The sequence below is a fragment of the Garra rufa genome, chromosome 11 (genome assembly GCF_049309525.1).
Source record: "Garra rufa chromosome 11, GarRuf1.0, whole genome shotgun sequence".
NCBI lineage: Eukaryota > Metazoa > Chordata > Actinopteri > Cypriniformes > Cyprinidae > Garra > Garra rufa.
In genome coordinates, this window is record NC_133371.1 from 36,299,847 (window position 1) to 36,325,873 (window position 26,027).

Sequence of the window (26,027 nt, forward strand, 5' to 3'; positions counted from 1 at the left end):
AGTTGTCAAAAGTATTAGCACCTCACAAAATTGCAGGATTGCATATCATGTAGATTCTCAGCTTTTTTTAAATTTCAACTGAAAATGTTCATTTAGACTGCTTTCAACTCTTCTTCATGACTGGAATGTATCATTTTTGTCTTATATATCAGTGAGCTTCATGGCTGTCCTGCTGAGCAGTGAAGTCTGGTGCGAGAAGTGTCTTATGGAGTGTTTTTATCTTAAGAGAGATGATAATGGATCCTGTTGTCTTCTATAGATCCATTATAAACAGACATTTCCCACTAGAGCAGCATCTTTTGCGGTGCATCTCTCTTCCACGCTCTGTGCTGAGCTGCAGATGGTCTGTACATGGATCTGCATGTGGTTAATGATCATTAAAGGGATAGTTCACCCAAAAATAAAGATTACTTGTCCTCAAGCCATTCTAGGTGTATATGACTTTCTTCTTTCAGACGAATGCAATCGGAGTTATACTAAAAAATATCCTGGCTTTTCCAAGCTTTATAATAGCAGTGAATGGGTGTTGAGATGTTGAAAGTTGCATCCATCCACCATTAAAGCACTCCATGGAGCTTCAGGGGGTTAATAAAGGCCTTCTGAAATAAATCGATGTGCTTGTGTACGAAAAATGTTCCTATTTAAAACTTTATTAACCGTAATCTCTAGCTTCCGCTAATTGTTGTATGCGTGTTCACGAGAGGATAGCTGTCCAGCGGATATATAGAAGTAGATTAAAAAGGGAACATTTGCTTAGGAAATTGTAATTGTCAAAAGTATTGGCACCTCACAAAATTGCAGGATTGTATTCCTTGTAGATTTTGTTTCAGTGTTTCATAATTTGAACTGAAAATGTTCATTTAGGACACTTCAAACTCTTTATCAAGACTAGAATATATATCATTCTTCTGTTATATTTCAGTGGCTGCCCCACTGAAGTCTGGTGCAGAAAGTTAATATTTAACTGGAAAAGTGTAATTACAAAATTAAACAAAATTGCAGGATTGCATGTCATGTAAATTCTTGTTTCAACGTTTCTTCATTTAAACTACAAATGTTCATTTAGGACACTTTAAAGTCTTAATCAGGACTGAAATATATCCTTCTTGTCTTATATTTCAGTGGCTGTCCCGCTGAGCAGTGCAGTCTGGTGCAGAAAGTTAATATTTAACTCAAAAATTGTGATTGTCAAAAGTATTAGCACCTCACAAAATTGCAGGATTGCATGCCATGTAGATACGTTTCTTCATTTGAACTGCAAATGTTCAATTAGGACCCTTTAAACTCTTAATCAGGACTGGTGATTTGTTTACTTAAACATTTGAATAAAACATTTTAATACATAAAAACACCGCATTGGGATTTTGAGTGACGGCGCAATTGAATAATCAAATCAGAGTTATAAATGAACACTTGACATTTTAAAATGATTCATGGAAATGAATTAAGCTTAACAATTTGAATGCCATTTTGCTACTTAAATATAAATCAGAGATGCTAATTAGACTAATTGTTAAATTATACTAATGATACGCTCATTAGGAAACTTAATAGCCACTTAAAAGTAAAGTCATAATGAAATTGGCAGTGTTGCTTAATTTTATATCACCAGCAAAATCTTTGCAAATATATTGTGAATATTTAATATTTTAGCCAGCCTTTAAATAGCCTACTTTGGGCAAATATTTACACATTTAATGAAGATAAAGACACTTTAGGTAAGTCTTAGGAACCACATTATTTGACTATTTTCCAATTTGCACAATTTTCCCTTGGCTATTTCCTTTCTCACTGGAGTAGTATAGCCTCTGGCGTTGACAGCTGTGACTGTGGACATCCTGTGGTCGTCCCCTTGAATTATTCATCCATTTTTTACATCATTTTTATCTCACAAGCTACAAAAATGCCCTCTGTAGAACAGTGTGATGAATCAGCAAGAGGGGAGTTTTCTAAGGTCACGGAGACACCAGTCTCCATTGTGTTAATCAGGTTTTCCCATCTACATTTCTGCTGATTTCCATGTAAAACTACCCCCAGTGCTCTGGCTCAGCACAGCCTGTACAAAGCAGTAAGGTAGTGCGCATTACACGGGAAAAAAATATTCGTTTTTTTGCACGGTAGGGCTATATAGGTCTTTGTTTTTCAGGTTGGGTGGAAAAGGAGCACACTCGCTTTGACGTGTCTCCCAGAAGACCTGGTTCAGTTTTATAATGGCTTGAAGTAACAGGGCTGACAGCAGAGTTGAGCGTTGCTCTGCTTAAAAGAACAGTTACTCAAGGACACAGGCAGCTAGCACTGAAAATAGACCGTGCTTGACACTGTGAACACTGAAGTGTTTTTGCACTCACTTGTATCCACGTTGGAGCGCTGTTCTTTTTTCATTGGTCTAATTGCGTAATGCACCTCCTGAAACAAATTACCTCTAGGCGAATTATCTAGCTTAGATGAGTGGTTTTAATTGCCCTAGGATGGTGAGCATTGCATTTAAAGAGGAAATGTGTTTATCCACTGTGTGTTGAAGCTCTGGAGGCTGGTTTTTGAATGCGTAGTCCCTTTTGCTTGCTATTAGTTTTATTTTAAAACCTGGCTAACTTGTTGTCTACTGTCTAAATGGGAAAAATCTTAAAGGGATAGTTTATCCAAAAATGAAAATTTTGTCATTAATTACTCTCCCTCATGTCATTCCAAATCCATAAGACCTTTATCTTCTGAACACAAATGTAGATATTTTTGATGAAATCTGATGGCTCATTGACGACAAAGCAACTGACACGTTCAAGGCCCAGAAACGTGGTATGGACACTGTTAAAATAGTCCATGTGACATCAACCTTAATTTTACAAAGCTACGAGCCCGAGAGTACTTTTTGTGTGCAAAGAAAACGAAATAATGACTTTATTTAACCATTTCATTTTCAATTTTTAATTTACGCAAGCCTTTTCAATCCGATATGATTATAGAGTTTAATTGTATGGTTTCTTGAAAATTTAGTTAGTCACTAACTTGATCCTCTAAGTCTAACAGTACATGAAACAAATATTGGGTGAACTATTTGATTTTCAGTTAAACAGATCAGGTTTTATGAATCAGTGATGAATTCACATGCATTAAAATTTAGCTAGTCAATAACTTGATCCTCTAACAGTACATGAAACAAATATTGGGTGAACTATTCGATTTTCAGTTAAACAGATCAGGTTTTATGGATCAGTGATATGGATTCACGTGTTTATTATCAATTGGATGGTTTTCATTTGCGTTCGTCCCAATGCAGCTTGTATTAGTTTATGTTCACACTGACAGAGATTAAAGGAGACCTATTATGCCCCTTTTTACAATTAAGTCTTTGGTGTCTCCAGAATGTGTCTGTGAAGTTTCAGCTCAAATTACCTCACAAATCCTTTATTATATTATTTTGAAAATACCTATTTTAAGTGGAAGCAGAAACACGCTGTTTTCATGCATAGCTCTTTAAATGCAAATGAGCTGCTGCTCCCCGCCCCCTTTTCCAGAATGGAGTTGTGCTTTTACAGCTAGTTCCTCAGATATTCTGCCAAAAACATGTCTTATCGTCGCGTTGAAATCATGCGTTTTAAAGCCATATCAGTTATCAAAGCACGCACACAGAAAGCGGTAGTCACACAGCATGTGAGTACTAAACTAAGTTCTCTTTCATGTCTCTTTGCGCTTAAACTGTCATATACGCACATTTATGTTAAAAACACACAAAAACGTTACAGTTATGTTTGTGAAGGGCAAAAGCTGGGAAGGAAATCGCATGTTTATTTTAAATCTGGGAGGCGGCTGCGTATATAAATCAGCAAAATCTGACATGCTACTTTTTCACATGCTTGCAAAGGCTTACTAAAACAAAGTTACTGGGTTGTCCTTTTCACGTTTTATGGGTTTATAGATGACCTTTTAATAGCTTTGCCACTGCAAATTGTCTATATGAATGTGTTTTTATATTACTTGTGATGTTGCCCCTGTTTTGGACAAAAATTGGCATCTTCCTCAGGTAAAACTGGCTTATTTTCCAGTAATTTGCCTGTAAGAATATTACCATATGTTGGTATGACCTGCTGTGCAATACCTCACATATTGTGCTTTTAAGAGTGTCTATCCAGGGCCAGCGCGTCTAACCATTTTAATCAGCCTGACCTGTGGTAGCTCTGTCGTCCCCCCTGGAGGAGGGTGATTTGTTGTGTTTAATGGGTTGTCGTTGTGGTGATGAATGGCTGGCAGGCCCAGATGCACAAGCACTCGAGTCGAGAAGAGCCTGGTTTCGGTTTGGCACACTGGTGGACAGCAGCACTGCTGATAAATGACCCGTTAGGGTCTCACCTGCACATGTGATCTTCAGGGAATATGACAGCGGCTCTGTCTCAATTGTATTGTGTTCAAAGATTCCTCTGTGAAAGCAGTTGCCTTGTAACAGCAGAAATGCTTGTGTATTATGTGTCTGAAAATGTCCTCTAGAGCTGAGTGATTGATTTTTGTATGTGAGGAGGATCCATGTAAAGCAAAATCCGTACAGACGAGGGACAGAGAATGAGAGAAAAGGGCCCCAAGGGGATATTTTCTGGAGATAAGAGGATGTGGGCTTCTTCTGCTTCCGCCACATTGCCTTCCACTATAATTACCTGGGAATCTGAAGATGTAGATGCTTACTGTGTGTTCCTCTGAGATCTGACTATGATTATATTGCATGTTGGAGGTTACACCGATAAGTTGAAGTCTTCAAAAGAGAAGTTCACTTTCAGAACAAAAATGTACAGATAATTTACTCACTCCCTTGTCATCCAAGATAATGTCTTCCTTTCTTCAGTCTTAAAGAAATTGTTTTTTGAGGCAAATATTTCAGGATTTTTCTCCATATAGTGGACTTCAATGGTGCCAATGAGTTTGAATTTCCAAAATGCAGTTTAAATGCAGCTTCAAAGAGCTCTAAATGATCCCAGCCGAGGAAGAAAGGTCTTACCTAGCAAAACGATTATTTTCTAAAAAGGTTTACAATGTATATACTTTTTAACCTTAAATGCTTGTCTTGTCTAGCTTTGCGAACTGTGAACTGTGCATTATAGCTTTTGTGAACTGTGCATTCTAGGTCAATACAGTTAGGGTATGTCAGAAAACTCCCGTCTTATTTTCTCCTCCAACTTCAAAATCGTCCTACATCGCTGCAGAAGTACCGACCCAGTGTTTACAAAGTGAACGTGCAGAGGATCAAACAGCCTTTACAAAAAAAGGTAAAACGGCGATGTAGGATGATTTTGAGATTGGAGGAGAAAATGAGATGGGAGTTTTTCGACATTCCCTAACTGTCATGAACCAGAAGAGTTCACACAGAGCTAGACGACCGTTTAACGTTAAAAAGTATATAAATTGTAAATTAAAGAAATTAACCAATTGTTTTGCTAGTAAAAAACCCTTCTTAGAGCCCTTTGAAGCTGCATTTAAACTGCATTTTGGAAGTTCAAACTCGCTGGCACCATAGCAATCCACTTTATGAAGGACATTGCTGAATATTTTCCTCAAAAAACATAATTTCTTTACAACTGAAGAAAGAAAGACATGAACATCTTGGGTGACAAGGGCGTGAGTAAATTATCTGTAAATTTATGTTCTAGAGTGAACTTCAACTTTTGTTGATTTATCATTGTATCATCTGATTCAAGCCTGCATTTACCACATGTGCCTGCAACATGCTTATTTTGCATTATACATGCATTGTTCATGACATGAATGTGATTTAAGTAAGAGATTTGAGATGAGTTTTCTTTAGTATAACTATGTTTGGCATGTAGCTTGTAGCTTGTGTGTGTTTATGTAAGTGAGACAGAAAGAGACCTAGAACACACTGGTCTGTGGATCATATCTGTCGTCTGGTTGTCCAGTGGAGATGTGTATGTGGTCCCAGCTGTTCCTTTGAGATAAGAAGCTTCATTCACATCAAACCAGACCTTATTTAAAGCCCCGTCCCATAACTCTCTGAAGCTCTCTGAACAACATCTTTACGTAAGACACAGCTTTTTTTGGGACTTGTTGTTTGTGTGCGTCAGAGGTTTGACATTTTAAGCACAAAAAGATTTGATGACGAATCTTGTTTGGTATATGTTGTGTATAATCCAGAATATAACACATTTTTTGGGCAGTTAGCATTTATGAAATTGAAGATTTACATATTGAAATTGAGCTTTATACATCATCTAAAAAGCTGAATAAATACGCTTTTCATTGATGTATGGTTGGACAATATGGACAATATTGGGCCGAGATACAACTATTTGAAAATCTGTAATCTGAGGGTACACTAAAATCAAAATATTGAGAAAATCGCCTTTAAAGTTGTCCAAATGAATTCTTAGCAATGCATATTACTAATCAAAAATTAGGTTTTGTTATATTTACGGTAGGAAATATCTTCATGGAACATGATCTTTACTTAATATCCTAATGATTTTTGCCATGAAAGAAAAATTGATAATTTTGACCCCTGCAATGTATTTTTGGCTATTGCTACAAATATACCCATACTACTTAAAGGTCCACTGAAGTGCCTTGAAACACGCAGCGTTATTCTATGTGGTGACGTACTTTTAACTGAAACAAAAACATATCGCCCAGCCCCGCCCACTAATTTTGAATAGCCAATAGCGTTCCAAATATCTGCTCGGGCCAGAGCCGTTGAGCTCGGTAAAGCCGCATTTGTAAGCTTATGACAGCCACAGACTAATAAATTACCCCACAGATTCAATATGAAACTCTTGCTAAAACGAAATAGTGATCATAATCATGCTGAGGCTGTGTAGTTTAATACATGCCGACCGCACATATGAGCGCATATGATCTGCTCCGGGTAAATGCGTCTCTGTGTAGGGGGCGGGACATTACGGACTCTAGAGAGCATTTGATTGGACAGAACGTTTGATGAGAAACTGAAGTGCACGGTGATATCATCCAAATCCTTGATTCATATTGGCGGAAGTGACGAGACTGTAAGTTTTGAATGCCCATATCTTGTAAACGCGAATTTTGTCTTTGTTTTGCAGCACACTAGCTTATAGATAACCTTAAGGCTAATATATTCATACTAAAAGCCAAAAAACTTTAATTTTGATTTCAGGGGGACTTTAAGACAAGATTTTGTGCTCCAGGGCCACATATTATGATTTGTGAGGTTTGGCCAATCTGTGCCCTAATTAAGATCCTAACTAGCATCCTTCCAGGTTGCAGGGTCAAACTCACCTCTTGACCTTTGTAGATGTTATCCGTTTCTTTCTGACTGAGCTCAGACCATTTCATCACATATACATCCAAAAAATTGGCTGTTTAAAATGAAATCCAGTGTAGCTTTAATTAAGTAAGTGGTTCACCCCAAAATGAAAATTTGCTGAAAATATAGATGAGTTTGTTTCTTCAACAGATTTGGAGAAATTAAGCATTAAATCATTTGCTTGCTTATAAATCCTCTGCAGTGAATGGGTGCTGTCAAATTCAGAATGAGAGTTCAAACTGCTGATAAAAACATCACAATAATCCACAAGCAATTGACTCCAGTCTATCAATAAACATCTTGTGAATTGAAAAGCTACATGTTTGTAATAAAAAAAAATCCATCATCAAGATGTTTTTAACTTCAAACTGTTGCTTCCTCGACCCACAATTTTGTTTTCTCTTTATATATTTTATTTAACTTTAATTTCTCAATTCATTTCAAACATGAAAATCAAACAAAGCAGCCATGTCCCATAAAAATGCTTTTCCCATAATGTAACATCATGCTCTGGATATTACACAGAGCACAGGCTTTGTTTCCATTCATTCTTTTTAAGACCTATTTGAAGTGGATGAGCTTTAGTGTTTGCTACAGTCTAGTGAAGATACTATCATTGACATAAAAGCGAGAATAACAGGAACAAATGTGACGTAATGCTAAACAGCAACCACAACATAATGCATGACATGTCAATAGTACATCTGCTCAGTCCCAGGGTAAAAAATTGGTTTGGTCAATTAGTCAATGGCTTTCTCGTAGCTTTTTTTTTGGGCATTTGTTTAAGTAGGTAGGTGAAAAATGTCCTGTTTAACTGAAAAGAATAGGTCAGTTCCAGAATGAAAAAAATTCCTGATAATTTACTTACCTTCATGGCATCCAAGACATTCATGTTTTTCTTTCATGTACTTTCAGTTGAAAAGAAATTAAGGCTTTTGAGGAAAACATTCCAAGATTTTTCTCCATGTGGTGGACTTCAATAGGGTTCAACAGGTTTAAATTGCAGCTTCAAAGGGCTCTACACGATCCCAGACGAGAAATAAGCGCCTTATCTAGCGAAACAGATGGACGTTTTCTACAAAAAAATGTTTTTATACTTTTTACCACAAATGCTCATCTTGCACTACGTTATGAAACTTACTGTCAAAAATGTTTTCAAAGTAAATCCTACACCACTTTTTTTTGTTTCAATGCAATGGCAGGTTAACTTAAGGATGAAATATGAAACATTTTCCGTCTTGACAGCCTGTCATAGAGGTGATGAACTTGTGTCAATCTTTGGCAGACTTCAAGTTAAAGCACTATCTCAATTTTCCCATCGCAAAAACTTCTCTGCACTACAATTAGAGGCCCTGGATTCACACCAGCTACTATCTCCTGCCCCGAGGCCTTGAGACTCTCTCATTTTACCTCTAATTACGTCTTTGTTACGGTGAATCCTTCTCCCCCAGAGCTAACATACCATGACAGATATTCTAGCACAACAGGCTTGGACTTGAATGTAAACGCTGTCCTTCTAGGGTTACTCTTCTTGGACTTCTTTGGTTTAAAAAAACCTGTAGTTTAGAAGAGGTGCTGGTTGTTTTTCACAGGAAGGAGGGGGAGGGGTGGGGGGTGGGATGTGTTTGAACACTGTTTAGGAGATCTGGGATATAGTCTCGGATGAGCACCGATGGGTAATGTGTGCCATGTGGCCCTGTGGTATTTCAATTGCATTGATTCTCTGATGTTCATGATGGGCCTCATTGTGTAATTTGTCTTTTAGGCACACATGTGTTGTCCTGCTGTGTCTTGTGTACAATTATAGTTCTCTTGTATGTCTGGCTTTAGCCCTTTTTGTTGTTTAGTATGCTAAAATGAACCCCTGCATATTTTTGATAACCCTTATAAAAGTACCATAGTATTGCTTTTTTAAAATGTGAGTAGTTAATGCGTAACTTCTTTACATATCATCGAATATCATTTTCAATCTAAGGTGTTCATCTTTGGTCATTTATTTTGAGTTTTTCAGATTTTAAACACCTATTTGTTTTCACTTAGTCATTAATTTGTCATTTTACAGTATTTTTAAATCAAGAAATGCAGCCTTTGTGAACATAAAAGACTTTCAAGAACATAAAATCTAAAATCTTATGAATGGAAGTGAATTTTTAGATAGAGGATAGCATGTCTCACAAGCAGGACAGGATCTAGTCAACTTTTAGAAGTATTTCACCCATTTACCTTGAAAAATATCATGATAATACCGTAGTATTCTTTGAAGAATCATATAGTGCCTTGGTAAATGATTAATGCAGTCTAACAGTGTGACCCTGGACCACAAAACCGGTAATAAGGGTCAATTTTTCATCAACTGAAAGCTTTTTATTGATGTAGTTAGAATAGGACAAAATTTGGCTGAGATAAAAATATTTTTAAAAAACTAGAGTCTGAGGGTGCAAAATAATCGAAATATTGAGAAAATCGCCTTTAAAATTGCTCTTAGCAATGCATATTTCTAATAAAAAATTAAGTTTTTACATATTTACAGTAGGAAATTCACAAAATGTCTTAATGGAATGGAACATTAACTTAATATCTTAATGATTTTTGGCATAAAGAAAAATTGATCATTTTGACCCAGACAATGTATTTTTGGCTATTGCTACAAATATTCCTGTGCTACTTAAAACTGGTTTTGTCCAGGTCCAGGTTTGCAAATTTCATTTTATACCATGCCTGAACCATACTACTGCCAAAATAGTATTTATAGAGTAGGTCATGAAGTCAAAGTTTAAATCAGAGTTTGATTTTTTTGAGACTTTTTTCCAGATTACAGCCCAAAAAAGAGAGAAAGCATCTAGGATTGCTCTTAATTAAGTCACTTAGATGGACTTTTGCAGAGATTACTCTAATCTGTCTGTTTCTAGTACAAAAGAGTGATTGCTTATTACATTAAATGCAAATGTCACAGTGGGGTCCAGCGGGAGTGCGGGTGTTATGAAGATGGACCAGTTAATAAAATGTATAATAAGTAAGATTCATGGCTTTTATAACAGAGCAGATTTGCTGCTTTGACAAAATGCCCATTAGCGTGCCAGCATGGAGCATTTGACCTGTCTTGTGAGCCTTGATCTGATTAGCAACAGTTGGCCTTTTAGTAGTAAATGGCACATAGACAGATTAGGTTTAGTGATTGTTGGTGTTGTTTATCACCTTTGTGGGGTTGCTAAAGACAAGGTCTGAATTTATGCATCAACATATAGAATATTTAAAGGGATAGTTCACCCAAAAATGAAAACTCATGTTCCAAATAGGGCTGCACGATTTTGTGAGGTGCGTTTAGTCAATGAAGCCGGTACTTTGATTAGTAGTAAATCTCCATCACGTGCGTTCAGCTGGAGCATTCAGAGGTGTAAATCACTGACAAGCTACGCCAAATCGCGCTCAAAATCGAATGCGTAATAATTGCCGCTCCAGCTGAACGCACGTGATGGAGATTTACCACTAATCAAAGTACCGGCTTCATTGACTAAATGCACCTCAAAACATCGTGCGATTAATCGTGCAGCCCTAGTTCCAAACCTGTAAGACCTGTGAAGAATTGTGAAGTTTCGCTGACGTCTACAATTTTGTTATCATGATACTAAATATTAGATACATTTTAGCTCTAGGATGTTGTGATGTTCCATGGATTCTGGTTTTAAGACCTCGATCCCTCCTGGTCGTCAACTGTAAGCCTCCTCTGGTGTCTGTGTCATGGCTGTCAGGCCAGGTTGGGCCGCTCTGGTCTGAGTGGTCTCGCTCTCTTCTGTGGACTCCTCTCTGTGGGCAGTCCACAGGGGCCTGCTAATGTTCTCTGACGGAACAAGCCCGTGTTTACTGGGCAGTAGAGCAGCATGACAGGCTAAACCCACTGTGACCTGTCAGCAGACTCCTTGGTCTGACCATGTGACCCTTAATGCTATTTTTCCTTTCTAGATCACAGACTTTTGGAGAAAATCCTCGTGCTCCCACTGGCAGAAAGTGGATGAAGATTTAGTTGCAATGCAAATTTTCTCTGAAAGTAATGATTTGCCCTTATGTTAGGAATGCACACAATACATAAGTATGTTGTGATGTTTGAATTCATGTGTAGCATTTAAAATGATTTTTTTTTTAGTTTAGTGTTTTATTTTTACTAAAAATTGTGCACAATTTTAATAATGGCCAGTTACTGGTTTTCAACAATGGCATGACAATATTTATTGGATTATCAGTGTATTCCTACTTAATTAATATGTTGTAGGATATGCCTTCAGTGTTGTAATACTAGTCAGTGTAAATGAACTAGAAACGAATTTGGTGTAGAAACAATTTTCATTTAGAAATTGCTTGTGATATTTGCCAATTTTTATTTTTTAAATTTACAAGTATAAAAACTGAAGAAGTATTTACTTGTAAAACATACTCCAATAATTTTCATTTACAACTTTAAATTTACAGTGATACCCACAGGATTCATTTTGTTATAAAAAGCCTGTTTTCGCCACTGAATAAAAAATAGAAAAAGGTAATTGCAAGACTTTTTATCTCACAATTTTGACTTTTTTTTTCTCAGAATTGCGTGATACAAACTCACAGTTGACTTTTTTTCTCAGAACTTCAAGATATAAACTCGTAGTTGCGAGTTATAAAGCCAGTATTGCATGATAAGGGCAGCCGTGGCCTAATGGTTAGAGAGTCGGACTTGTAACCCAAAGGTTGCAGGTTCGAGTCTCAGGTCCGGCAGGGATTGTAGGTGGGGGGAGTGAATAACCAGCACTCTCTCCACCCTCAATACCATGACTGAGGTGAGTCCCTTGAGCTAGGCACCGTACCCCCAACTGCTCCCCAGGCGCCGCAGCAATGGCTGCCCACTGCTCCGGGTGTGTGTTCACGGTGTGTGTGTGTTCACTACTGTGTGTGTGCACTTGGATGGGTTAAATGCAGAGCACAAATTCCTAGTATGGGTCACCATACTTGGCCTCACTTCACCTCCTTTTATATATTGACTCCCAAATGCGAGAAAAAAACTCAGAATTCCGAGATTTAAATTTGCTATTGTGACCTATTTCTCTAAATTGCAAGTTTAAATCTCACAATTGTGAAATTTTTCTCCAAATTGCGAGTTTATATTATGCAATTGTGACATTTACTCAAAATTGCAAGTTTATGTCTCGCAATTGTGACTTTTTTTTATTGAAATTGCAAGTTTATATCTCGCAATTGTGACGTTTTTCTCAGAATTGCGAATTTGTATCTCACAGTTGTGACGTTTTTCTCAAAATTGTGAGTTTGTATCTTACAATTGTGAATTTTTCAAAATTGCAAGTTTATATCTCGCAATTGTGACGTTTTACTCAGAATTGTGAATTTATATCTCGCAACTGTGACATTTTTCTCAAAATTGCAAGTTTATATCTCGCAATTGTGACGTTTTTCTCAGAATTGCGAATTTGTCACAATTTTGACATTTTTCTCAGAATTGTGAATTTATATATCACAATTGTGACATTTTTCTCGAGTTTATATCTTTTCTCAAAATTGCGAGATATTTTTCTCGAATTTTTATCTCACCATTTTGACATTTCTTGAAATTGCGAGTTTATTTCTCAAAATTCTGACATTTTTCTCAAAGTCGCAAGTTTATATCTCGCAATTGTGACGTTTTTCTCAGAATTGTGAATTTTTATCTCGCAATTTTGACTTTTTTTTTCTCAAAATTGCAAGTTTATATTTCGCAATTGTGCCGTTTTTCTAAGAATTCCAAATTTATATCTCGCAACTGTGACATTTTTCTCAAAATCGCAGGTTTATATCTCGCAATTGTGACGTTTTTCTCAGAATTGCGAATTTTTGTCACAATTGTGACATTTTTCTCAGAATTGTGAATTTATATATCACAATTGTGACATTTTTCTCGAGTTTATATCTCGCAGTTGTGACATTTTTCTCAAAATTGCGAGATATTTTTCTCGAATTTATATCTAACAATTTTGACATTTCTTGAAATTGCGAGTTTATATCTCGCAATTGTGACGTTTTTCTCAGAATTGCGAATTTGTATCTCACAGTTGTGACGTTTTTCTCAAAATTGTGAGTTTGTATCTTACAATTGTGAATTTTTCAAAATTGCAAGTTTATATCTCGCAATTGTGACGTTTTACTCAGAATTGTGAATTTTTATCTCGCAATTTTGACTTTTTTTCTCTCAAAATTGCAAGTTTATATTTCGCGATTGTGCCGTTTTTCCAAGAATTCCAAATTTATATCTCGCAACTGTGACATTTTTCTCAAAATTGCAAGTTTATATCTCGCAATTGTGACGTTTTTCTCAGAATTGCGAATTTGTCACAATTTTGACATTTTTCTCAGAATTGTGAATTTATATATCACAATTGTGACATTTTTCTCGAGTTTATATCTTTTCTCAAAATTGCGAGATATTTTTCTCGAATTTTTATCTCACCATTTTGACATTTCTTGAAATTGCGAGTTTATTTCTCAAAATTCTGACATTTTTCTCAAAGTCGCAAGTTTATATCTCGCAATTGTGACGTTTTTCTCAGAATTGTGAATTTTTATCTCGCAATTTTGACTTTTTTTTTCTCAAAATTGCAAGTTTATATTTCGCAATTGTGCCGTTTTTCTAAGAATTCCAAATTTATATCTCGCAACTGTGACATTTTTCTCAAAATCGCAGGTTTATATCTCGCAATTGTGACGTTTTTCTCAGAATTGCGAATTTTTGTCACAATTGTGACATTTTTCTCAGAATTGTGAATTTATATATCACAATTGTGACATTTTTCTCGAGTTTATATCTCGCAGTTGTGACATTTTTCTCAAAATTGTGAGATATTTTTCTCGAATTTATATCTAACAATTTTGACATTTCTTGAAATTGCGAGTTTATTTCTCGCAATTATGACACATTTCTCAAAATTGTGAGTTTATATCTCGCAATTGTGACGTTTTTCTCAGAATTGTGAATTTAAATCTCGTAATTGTGACCTTTTTTTAAAATTGTGAGTTTATATCTGACAATTGTGACTTTTCAGGGAATTGAGTTTATATCTTGCAGTTGTGACATTTTTCTCAAAATGCGAGTCTATATCTCGCAATTGTGACATTTTTCTCAAAATTGCACAATTATATCTCACAATTGTGACAGTATATCACGTAATTGTGACAAACTGTGAGTTTGTCTCAGAATTGTGACATTTTTCCTCAATTTCAAATTTATATATTGCAATTGTGACGTTTTGTAGTTATATGAATTGTCTGGTAATTATTGTTACATTTCGAAACAGCACCAAATAGTCAAAAGTTGCATTACAGTGCTCAACCACTATGCAAGCTACTGTGTAGTCTGATGTTTCTTTGCAAGAATCATGTAAAAGCACCTTTAGTTTTAGTTTCCGGCACTGTTTATGTTCTATGTAGTCTTTGTCAGTGGCGTTCAGTGTAATAATGGATGGGATAAACAGCGTATGTTGGCTGATGAGGGATGGAGTCCTGCAGGTGTGTTCTTCAGATCCTTACAGTTGTAGTATATTAGACCGTGCAGATGTGTTTAGAATGAACTAGTGCCGTCCAGGTGTTTGTGTGTGGGATTGAAGCACCTCACGTGTGGTCCGTGAGGCCCCGTCAGGCTGCTCTTGTGGGCCCCCCAAGTGCTGAATACAGTTTCTTGAATAGAGTCGTCACTTCAAACACCACTGCGGGGCTTTTGGAGTCGCTGCTGCATTTTTACAACGATCATTGAAGTTCAGAAGATTCATTTGTCATTTTTGACTTGAGCAATTCGTTTGATCTCTCGTTGCGAGAAGGTATGAACAATCTGAGGTAAACATGATGTAGTGTTTGTACTTCTTATTGACCTCTTAGATGTCGGAAAAAGCCCCATCTAATTACAGGAGAGGATCTGTCGGCGTTCCACACGTTTCCTAGAGCCGCACTCCAAATGTGGCATGTCCTGGCAGCTCCCTCAAACAGTTACTATAGTTTTTGCAAGGAGAGGGGATGAAACGTTATCCTCGCTCCTCGTTTTCAAACTCTTCTCGCTGGCATTTTCCAAACAAAAGAACAAAGTGAGCCCAAGGAGCATACAGTGTCATCTTGCAACATAGTGGCACTTTCTTCTGGAAAAAAAAAATGTGTGAGAGAAAGTAGCCCTTTTGCAGTATGAAACTGTAGTCTGAATGCGTGTATTGAGTTTCTTGTGATGCTCTCCCCCTCCCCCGAGGGCAGTTGGAGCAGCTGGGACGGCCTGGATAAGAATCGCTAAAGGAAGGGCCAGTCTTTGCTCACTATGGTTGTACATTCATGCACCTGATGCAACAGTTTTTTTTTCTTCTTTTTGTGTTCTCCTTTCTCTTTCTTGCTCTTTCTCTCTGTTTTTGTTAGTATTCAGACCTTTTTTGACCCTCAGCAAATCTATTAACTTTATTCTGCATTTGGCTATATTAAACTAATCAAACAACTAGTAAAACGATTAAAAACTATTAAAACTAAGTTGAATTAAATATAAAATGTTAAACGGAAAATTTAAACTAAATGAAAATTTAAAAGAGTAATATTCCAAAAAACAAACAAACAAACAGTCAAACAAATAAATACTATTATGGTTTAAATATAGTTCAGTACTAACTAGAAAACAACAAAATTACTAAAAAAAAAATTTTTTATGAAAACTAAAATATTAATAAAAACGAAATACTATTATAGTTTAAATATACTTCATTACTACCTAAAAATTTTTAAAAAAGGAAAATCCTAAATAGTAATATTTTAAATAAATAAAAAGATAAAAATAAGATAAGCACGTGACAATTACTAAAAATTAAATTAAAATTAAATTGAAAACTAAAATATTAATAAAAACAATATACTGTTAGAATTTAATGAAATGGAAAATGTTACAAAAAAAACCTCAATAGTAATATTTAAAAAAACAAAATGGAAACAAAATACATTAAATCAACAAACGCAAAAAAGCAACAAAATTCCTAAAAATTAAATAAAAATAAAAATGAAAACTAAATATTAATAAACTTTATTTTATTGTAGTTTAAATTAATTACTGACTAGAAAAAATGAAGAAATAAAAACCTTAGTAATATTATTAAAAAAAATAAAAATAAATAAAGACAAGCACATGACAAAATTACTGAAAATGTTATTAAAATAAAAATTCAAACTAAAACATGAATAAAAAGTATATGCTATTAGGTTAAATATAGCTCATTACTAACAAAAAAAAATTAAAAGATAAAAACTAAAGAGAAGTATTTAAAAAACAAATTAAATAAAAACAAAATTAATACATAAAAATAAGATAAAAGCACATGACAAAATTGCTAAAATTGAAATAAAAATGAAAACTATTATATAAATATTAATAAAATCTATATACTATTATAATTTAAATACAGTTCATCACTGACTAAAACCCTAACCCTAAAAGATAAAAAAAAACTAAACAGTAATATTAAAAAAATAAAATTAATTAATTAAAGTAGGATAGAAGCACATGACAAAAATACTAAAAATTGAATTCAAATAAAAACTAAAATATTAATAAAAGCTATATACTAATATAGTTTAAATATAGTTCACTACTAAGTAGAAAAAATATAAAATTATAAAAAATAACCTAAATAGTAATAATAAATAAATAGATAAAAATGAAATGCATAAGACAAAAGCACATTATACTATTTTACTACTAAGTAAATAAATAAATACTAAAATTACACTGATTTTTTGGTTTGTTTAGAAAATGTGGCCGACATTGTCTTTTATGCATCCAGCTCAAACAGATATCAAACAGCAGCTGAATAAATAACCTTCCCCTCCATAATATAATTACAAATCTCACATTTCTACTGCTCCACGTCTTTATTTGGGTTGGATTTGAATGATGACTCTCACGGGCCTCCATAATTATGTTCAGTGATTGATGTTCTACACATATCTGCCTGATTTGGGCCTGTCTGCTCTTGTTCGGAGGATCTGTATTAACCATTTGAGCAGCCGGCGGGTAACTGCCTTAAATTGTTAACTTCCATCTTTATTTGGGACTTTATATCTTACAGTGTGAATTTATTTCTCATTTCAAGCTTTGTTTCACAATAACCTGTTTTGTTTTTTAGTCTAAATGTGAAAACAGACGGAAACCTGTTTGGAAACAGTCATGTTTTTGCAGTTTCTTTGTATGCCACTAATGGCCAGAATTACACACTTCAGCTAAAGCTTTGTTTATAGGGTTTAATTGGTTGCCTGTATATTCAAATTGCTTGTATGATCCAGTTTAGTTTTTTCACTGTTTAATTATTAGAATATACTGGTTTATTTCTTATTGCAGTGTATTTATTTTTTGCTATACTTGGCGTCTTTCATTAAAACATAGTGCCAAGACTGGATTAGGACTCCCTACTAAACTAAACTCTTGGGGAAAAAAACTTACTGATATTTACTCATTCTTGGCTGACCACGTAGAGAATTTTGATACTTTCTAAGCCATTTTACTGGCAGCTGTGCTTGGCCTCGGTCTAAAAAAGGAATCTCCAAACATTGAGTTAGTTTCCACGGGTGTGCTATTGATACGTGTTTAAAATTTGAGGAGAGCAGCGGGTAAGTGGAGGAGTTTAAGGTCAGAGGAGTTCATGCAGTAAGGTGTAATTTGGTCCTGTTGAAGGCCAGGACAGGAAGGAACTGCTTCTCAGTAGGTCAGTAGACCACAGTCGGACCAGACGCAGAAGACATACACAAAGACTGCCTAGGGGCTGGTCTTTCCTGTTTATGTGTGTGTTTGTGTACGCAGGCCTCCAGACCGTCTCAGGAAATGGTAATGAGCTAATAGCTGGACACAGTCCTCTGAGGTTCAGACTTCCTGCTGGGTCTGAAGAAGACTTACAGTCAGATAAAACAACATGTGCACCCCATGTTCATGTTGCTACCATGTGAAATGGATTTATAGAGAAGAACCACATCCAAGGGCGGCTCGATGGATTAGTCGTTCAGATTTTTACTTCCACAGCAAACTTTTTGACTGATCCTGCTAGAGATAATGCTAAATATTAATTTACATACTTATTTTCATGTGTCAGAATTATTATGAGTTATATGTGAGGAAAAAATTAAAATAAATATAAAAAATTATAAATTGCGGAATCCAGTCATAAAAACAGAATTTACTTTATAATGCGGAATGTGACGAAAATGAGTAAATTAGATCAAAACACTATATGGACTAATGTCTGTGAATATTAAGCCTCAAAAATACTATTTAAAGTTTCGTTCAGTTTCGTTTACTATACACATACTGAAGTGCGTGTGACACTCATGGTGTTTTCAGACTCTACCGCCTCAATATACAAGTACATGAACACAAATATAATAGAACTGTTCTGAGAGTCACCTTACGGGCATTTTAACATTTCTTTTGAGAAAAACTATTGTCATATAATATACAAAAAAAACTTAACAGTCTTCACAGCAACCTGTCAAAAAAAAATGGTTTAACTTGAAGAAATTGTGACAGACATACAGTCAAATCAAAATTTATTCAGACACCTTCAACATTTCTGACATTATCACAGTTTATTCGCTATAGTTTGGAAAACGGTAATAAAATATGACAAGAACTTAATCTGCGTCAGAACAAATTATTCTTGATACAAAAAGAACTTTGATAGAAAGGTATGTAATGAATTACAATCAACTGTTAGTATGACAATATTTACACAACTTTCAATACTTTGTTGACAAATTACCAAGCAATGGTTAATTTTGTTCAGTCTGTGGTGTAAAAAGGTTGCATTAGCAATTAAAGAAAAAAGCACTTAAGAACTTAAAAACATGGTGGGGTCAAAGTGTCTGAATAATTTTTGGTCACAAATTTTTATCAATTTTATTGGTAGTCCACTGTATGAAGAATTTTTTGGTATACGGTAATATGTTAGTTTAGTTTATTTTGCTATCCGCACTTACATGAACTATAGTGTCCTGCACCCACTAGTAAAAAAATATCAAAAATTATATCTGGTGTGTGAATAATTTTTGGTTTGACTATATATTACTTAATGTATATTTAAGGAATATTTACTAGAACATTATTTATTTACAAGAAAAAAGGAAGTACACAACACAGTAGTTATAAAAAAATATATAATAAACATAAAATGACTAAAAGTTAAATTAAAATGAAATTACTAAAATATTAGTAAAAATAATACTATTACAGTTCAGTACTAACTAGAAAAAAAATGGAAAATGATAAAAGTCTCAATAGTAATATAATAAATATGACAAAAGCACAACAAAATTAGCAAAAAGAAATTAAAATGAAAACTAAAATATTAATAAATACTAAATACTATTATAGTTTAAATATAGTTCATTACTGATAAGAAAAACTATTGAAAAAGGAAAATCCTAAATAATAATATTTTAAATAAATAAAAAGATAAAAATAAGATAAAAGCAGATGACAATTACTAAAAATGAAAATAAAATGAAATTGAAAACTAAAATTTTAATAAAAAACAATATACTGTCAGAATTTAATGAAATGGAAAATGTTACAAAGAAAACCTCAAAAGTAATATTTAAAAACTAAAAAAGAAACAAAGATACAATAAATACAACAAAAGCACAAAAAAGCAACAAAATTCTTGAAAATTAAATTCAATTCAATGAAAACCTAAATATTAATAAAACTATATTTTATTGGAGTTTCATTTTTGGTTTGACTATATATCACTTAATGTAAGGGTAGTACTTTTTTGAGGAATATTTAATACAAAAAATTATTTATTTACAAGAAAAATTACAAGAAAAAAGTACACAACACAGTATTTCTAAAAAAAAAAAAAAAAAAAAATGATTATTCAAATGTGATTAAACCATTAAAATAGAATCCAGAAAATTATTGAAAACAGAATTTGGAAAAAAAAAAAGGGAAAAAAGTTTAGGGCCTTAAAAGTAGTTTTTGCTAAACGTTTAATAAATTGCTGTTAAATTGTATACGTTTTCATGATATCAATATTAATATAATACATTTTTAATCATAATTTTCAATAATAAGATATAATATTTTTAACTTAACCATTAAAACAGACTAGAAAAAAAAAACGGAAAAAACGGAAGTCAGAAAAATTTAAACGGATACAATTTGGAAAAAAAAAAAAATGGCATTAAGGGGGAAAAAATGATTTTCATACGGCCCTTGGCTACATTACAGGAGTTGTGATGTGAATTATAGTTCTGTCTTAACCATAGAAGTGTTGTATGACATTTTGTCTGAGTCGATAATGTCGAACTGATGATAAATGTTAGTATCGCACTGCAAATACAGAAAGGATTTTGGCTGACATTCTTTGATTTGGATCATGCAAGACTGCAAGTTTCATCTTGATGGAAAGTAACTTTTTTTTCATAGACTCATTTGACTTCAAACTTCTATCTATCCAGCTATCCATCTATCGCTTACAGGGTGAAATCTGACCTAGACATGCTTTTTTGAGGTTCATCCACTCATATTGTGATGAAAAAATAGGATGCATAATGACTAGTCACAGTGTTGCACTCCAGTTACTTCACATACCTGACCAATTAAATATAACTAATTCAAAAGAACACAATGACATGCTTTGGAAATAATTCCTCATTAAAGTGGCTTAACAAGAATTTTGCTCTCTTTTAATGTTTTCTCTTTAAGTTCTGTCTTGGAATTCGTTCCAAGTCTGTATTTATTCTGTTTAGGCCTTGTGTTGATTTTGAACATTGCGCTTTACAGGATGGCTTTTAGTTTCTGTAACAAGACGGCTTGTTAGCGGTAGAATGCATGCTCGCTGCTCTTTGAGCTGTCAAAAGTAAGTAGACTTTCCTTGATGGGCTAGAGTTGGTAAAAATCAATCTGGCCATGGGCGATCACATTGCACGCATTGCTCCCGAGCCCTGGCACAAGGCCGACTGACTGACGTCTCCCAGCTGTGCTGAACCGTATAAAAACAGGATATATTCCCCCAGCCACTGCCCACCTGTCTACCTGTCTTCTGAAACACTCACTATCTATTATGAGTATGAAAGGGGAGTTTTGTTCCCATAGGATATAGCTGATGACTTGCTAGCATGAGTATTTATGGAGAACCTGGTCTTACATGAGTTGAAGGGTTTTAGTTACAGTGCAAGAGAAGAAATTGTTGAATAAAGTTTTGTGTTTTATTTGTGGATCAAAGTATTCTCATAGCTTTATAACATTTAAGGTTGAACAACTGATATCCAATGAGTCATGTCCTTACTATCTCTCTAGGCCTTGAATGTGTTAGTTGCGTTACTGTCTATGCAGGGTCAGAAAGCTCTTAGATTTCATAAAAAATATCTTAATTTGTGTTCCAAAGATGAACAAAGTTCTTACGGATTTGAAGCAGCTACTCTCTGTACTGCAAAGCCAGTTTATATAAACATATTTATAAAACTATCGAAATATTGGGACATGTTTGTTATTGAGTTTTAGATACGGTATCCCTCAGTATGCCACACTGCATGGCCCTGCTGTCATTGCTTGACATGTCAAATCAACTACCCAAATACATTGTTTGGCACTTCACTTAGGTAATTGAGCAAGTGTGACAGTCTGGAAAGTATTTCCTGTCCCGAGTTGTTAAGCAGATGGCAGTTCTGGATAACCCAGTGCATTAACACAGGTCTCCTGACAAATGCTGCTATTTCAGGTAGCGCTGATGAGAACGTCTGCATACAGGATTCTGGTACAGTATGTCCCACATAGCTTTTGGCACAGAGTGTATGAGGAAAAAATTGCAGCATGCTGCTACAGTAGGATTGGCATAGGAGAATACTGAAGTCGTCATGATGGGATAGATAGGACCATGTTGCTCATTTCGTTGGCCCCAATTCACATTACCATAATGCATAAAATGTAGTTTAAATTGTATTGTTTAGATTGTAAAGTATTTATATTTTATATTGTCCTGGTCACTTTTTCATTAATTTTTTTTTCTGTTCATTTTGTTAGCAAACTTGAAGTTATTAAACTTAAAATTTGTAAATTGATTTCTATGAAAGTTTTTTTTCCTATATCTTTAAAAAATTAAAGACTATTTGAAATTGTGATGATAAATAAGACTGGGTTTTGACACAAATTTCATAATTCGATTCTGATTCACAAGCTTCAAGCTTGCGATTTGACTCTATTTCTGTTTTGATTAGATTATTTTGGATATATATCCTGTACACAGTTATGGAAGCCTGTTTCCGCTACTGAATAAAAAATAAAAATGGTTAATTGCCAGAACAGAAAGTGCTGAGAACATATCAGTCTTTTTCCCCCTCAAAACTAGAATTTATAACTCACAATTGTGCATTTATATCTTACAATTCAGAGAAAAAAATTCAGTATTGCGAGAAAAAAAATCAAAATTGCTTTTTTCTCAGAATTGCATGATACAAACTCGCAATTCAGATTTTTTTTTCTTGGAATTGTGAGTTTGTATCTCTTAATTGTGACTTTTTTCTCAGAATTGTGAAATATAAACTCGCATGAAATTGCATGAAATAAACTTACAATTGCGAGAAACAAAGTCAGAAATCTGAGATAAATACGAACAATTCAGATTTTTTCCTTGCAATTCTGACTTTTTTTCTCAGAATTGTGAAATTTCGCAATTGTGAGTCATAAAATCGAGTTTTTGGGGGGGAAGACTAATATGTTCTCAGCATTGCGAGTTTATATCTCACAATTCTGACTTAACTCGAAATTCTGACTTTATAACACACAATTGTGAGTTATAAACTCACTCAAAAAGCAATTCTGAGTAAAAAGTGTGAATTCTGAGTTTATATCTCACAATTCTGACTTTATTTCTCATAATAGGGGGTTTGTCTCGCAATTCTGACTTTATAACTTGCCAGTTTATATCATCCAATTCTAAGAAAAAAGTCAGAATTGTGAGTTTTTATGTTGCAATTCTGACTTTATAACTTGCCAGTTTATATCATCCAATTCTAAGAAAAAAGTCAGAATTGTGAGTTTTTATGTTGCAATTCTGACTTTATAACTTGCCAGTTTATATCATCCAATTCTAAGAAAAAAGTCAGAATTGTGAGTTTTTATGTTGCAATTCTGACTTTATAACTCGAAATTGCGAGTTTATATCACACAATTCTTACTTCAGTCCTCAGAATTTCAAGTTTATATCTTACAATTATGACCTTTTTTTTTAAATAACATTCAGTGGCTGTCATAGAAATGAATGTTATATGGTGCATATTATTAGCAAAAAGCTCCTGTCTAGAGTTCATTTTAGTTTATAGTTTATATGTTTTTTCTGAGGTAAATGTGATGTTGTGTGACATTGTTTACCAGCTGTTATATTGATGTGTTTGTGTGGTTGAAACACAGACAGGATACGGATTTCGCGAAGTTGTACTCTTTCTTTTAACATTCCTTTGGACGTTCATTCATGTTTATTTTGTGCTGTAACTGGTATTAAAGTGCCATTTATTGTTTGAATACTGTAATAAAATGGACAAAATTTTAATTCTGAGATGGTTTCATATCAAAAGTAACAAAGCACAAAGCTTATTGCGATTTATTGGATGGGAGACACTAGAATGTTCGGTTCATTAACTGAAAACAGGCTAGACTAATTAATTCTTGGGATTTAAGAATCTATATAGTTTCGTAAAAGTGAGAATCAATAAAAAATGAAAATTTGATCTCAGTATCAAAGTCAGTGTTTGTCGTTGTTAGAGAAGTAGTAATTTCTTTCTTTTAACGTATAATGGAGCTCATAAAAGTTTCAAAATTGGTCCCTGTTATCTCTAAATGGACCCACAGCCTGTTGTTTGCTCACTTATTTTCCTTCACTTTAAAGAATAGCATGCAATCTCCGCTATACACTCATCCCAGCCGTTAGCTATCTTGGTAACCCACCTGCGAGCGCTGAAATCGTTGGAGCTAACTGTAAAGACAGACAGCGGAGGGCTGATTAGCTTGGATTCCACCTTCAGGTCTTGTTTGTGCAGTATCAGACGGCTCACAGGTGCTCACATCTATCTCTCTGTTTGAAGTGGATCACAGGGGCTTTGATCAGACACACGGTCTCGCGCATGCCTTCAGCACACCGACTCCATGCAGATGTTTACCATACACATGACCTCACAGGGCCAGGAATGCTCTTTGTAATCACAGAGGGTCACTCGATCCTGGCGACGAAGGAAAGCGGAGCACAGAAAGTTTTATATTGCTTTTGTAAGCTCTTTGAATGTCTTTGAGGTAATGGTGTAGAGTAGATTATGTAATGGATACTTAACCAGTGGATCGTTAGTGCAAAATATGACATGTCGGAATATAAAAATGATGATACTTCAGCTGTCATGAAGGAAAAATATTTAAAATTAAAGGTGTTTTTGGTGCTATATGATATTATTAATGCTATTTATCTTAAGCCAGATATCTTATACCACAATTTAATTTTTCTGGATGTGCTTATAGCCTGTCATTTAAAAAAATACATATTTTATTTTATTCTATTCTATTCTATTCTATTCTATTCTATTCTATTCTATTCTATTCTATTCTATTCTGGATATATTCATAGCCTGTCATTTTTAAAATGTTTTAATTGAATTATTTACTTTTTAAATATATATTTATTTATAAATTTGTAATCATTTGTAAAATTGTTTGAAAATGTGTTTTTATTTAATTTTTTTAAACACGACATCTGAGAGATTTTAAAAACAAGTCTGAGAAGTTGTACTACACTACAAACAACAAATTTCAAAATTGTTATTGTTGGACATTACAGGAATAACTTTAGTGTTTTTATTTAGAGCTGCAACATTATTAGTTGCGATTAATCAATTCAAAATAAAAGTTTATGTTTGCATACCATATAAGTGTACTGTGTATATTTATTTTTTATGTATAAATACACACACATGTATATATTGAGGAAAAATATTAGATTTATATGTAAAAAATGTATATTTATATATAATATAAATTATATACAGGTGTTTACATAAATACATACAGTACATACAAATATAAAAAAATGACATATGTGTGTAATAAATATACACAAACTTTTATTTTAAATCGATTAATCGCAGATAATCGTTTTGCAGCTCTACTACAGTTTTTCTTTTCTTTTTAAAATTGTGTTTATAGCCTGCCATTAAAATCTTAATCTACTTTTTTATTCATTTAAATTCATTCTTTATTTTATTTTATTTAGTTCTCTACGTTTTTGGTTAATTTACATTTTACATTTTTTTACATTTAATTACATAAATGAATGCATTAATTTAATTGCTTCCTATTTTTTATATTCTGATATATTGTTTTTGATTAATTAATTATTTTGTAATAATTTGTAAAATTAGTTACTTTTTATTTATTTTTTTAGACATAATATCAGATTTTAAAACGAATACAGTACAATACATTGCATGAATATTTTTTGTTTACACACACAATGCTAATATTCTCAATTCTGACTTTTTCTCCCTAATTTCCCTTCATCTTCATCAAACTATTGATATGTTTATAACAGGTTATGTCTACTTTTAGGGGCTTTTCCTTGCTATTTTTATATTATCTGGGGGCTCGTCCGGGATATCATTACCATAACGATGAAAAATGTGTGCTATTAGTGCATTTAGTTAATGTGTAGCCTGTCCAAGTGGTAACTGTGGTTTAGATATCCCATATTAT

General features: G+C 33.9%; 1 protein-coding gene across 1 annotated transcript in view; it reads left to right on the forward strand.

The window, feature by feature from the left end:
• The window catches only part of srgap1a (SLIT-ROBO Rho GTPase activating protein 1a), a 133,364-nt gene that overhangs the window by 11,889 nt on the left and 95,448 nt on the right, over nt 1-26,027 (forward strand).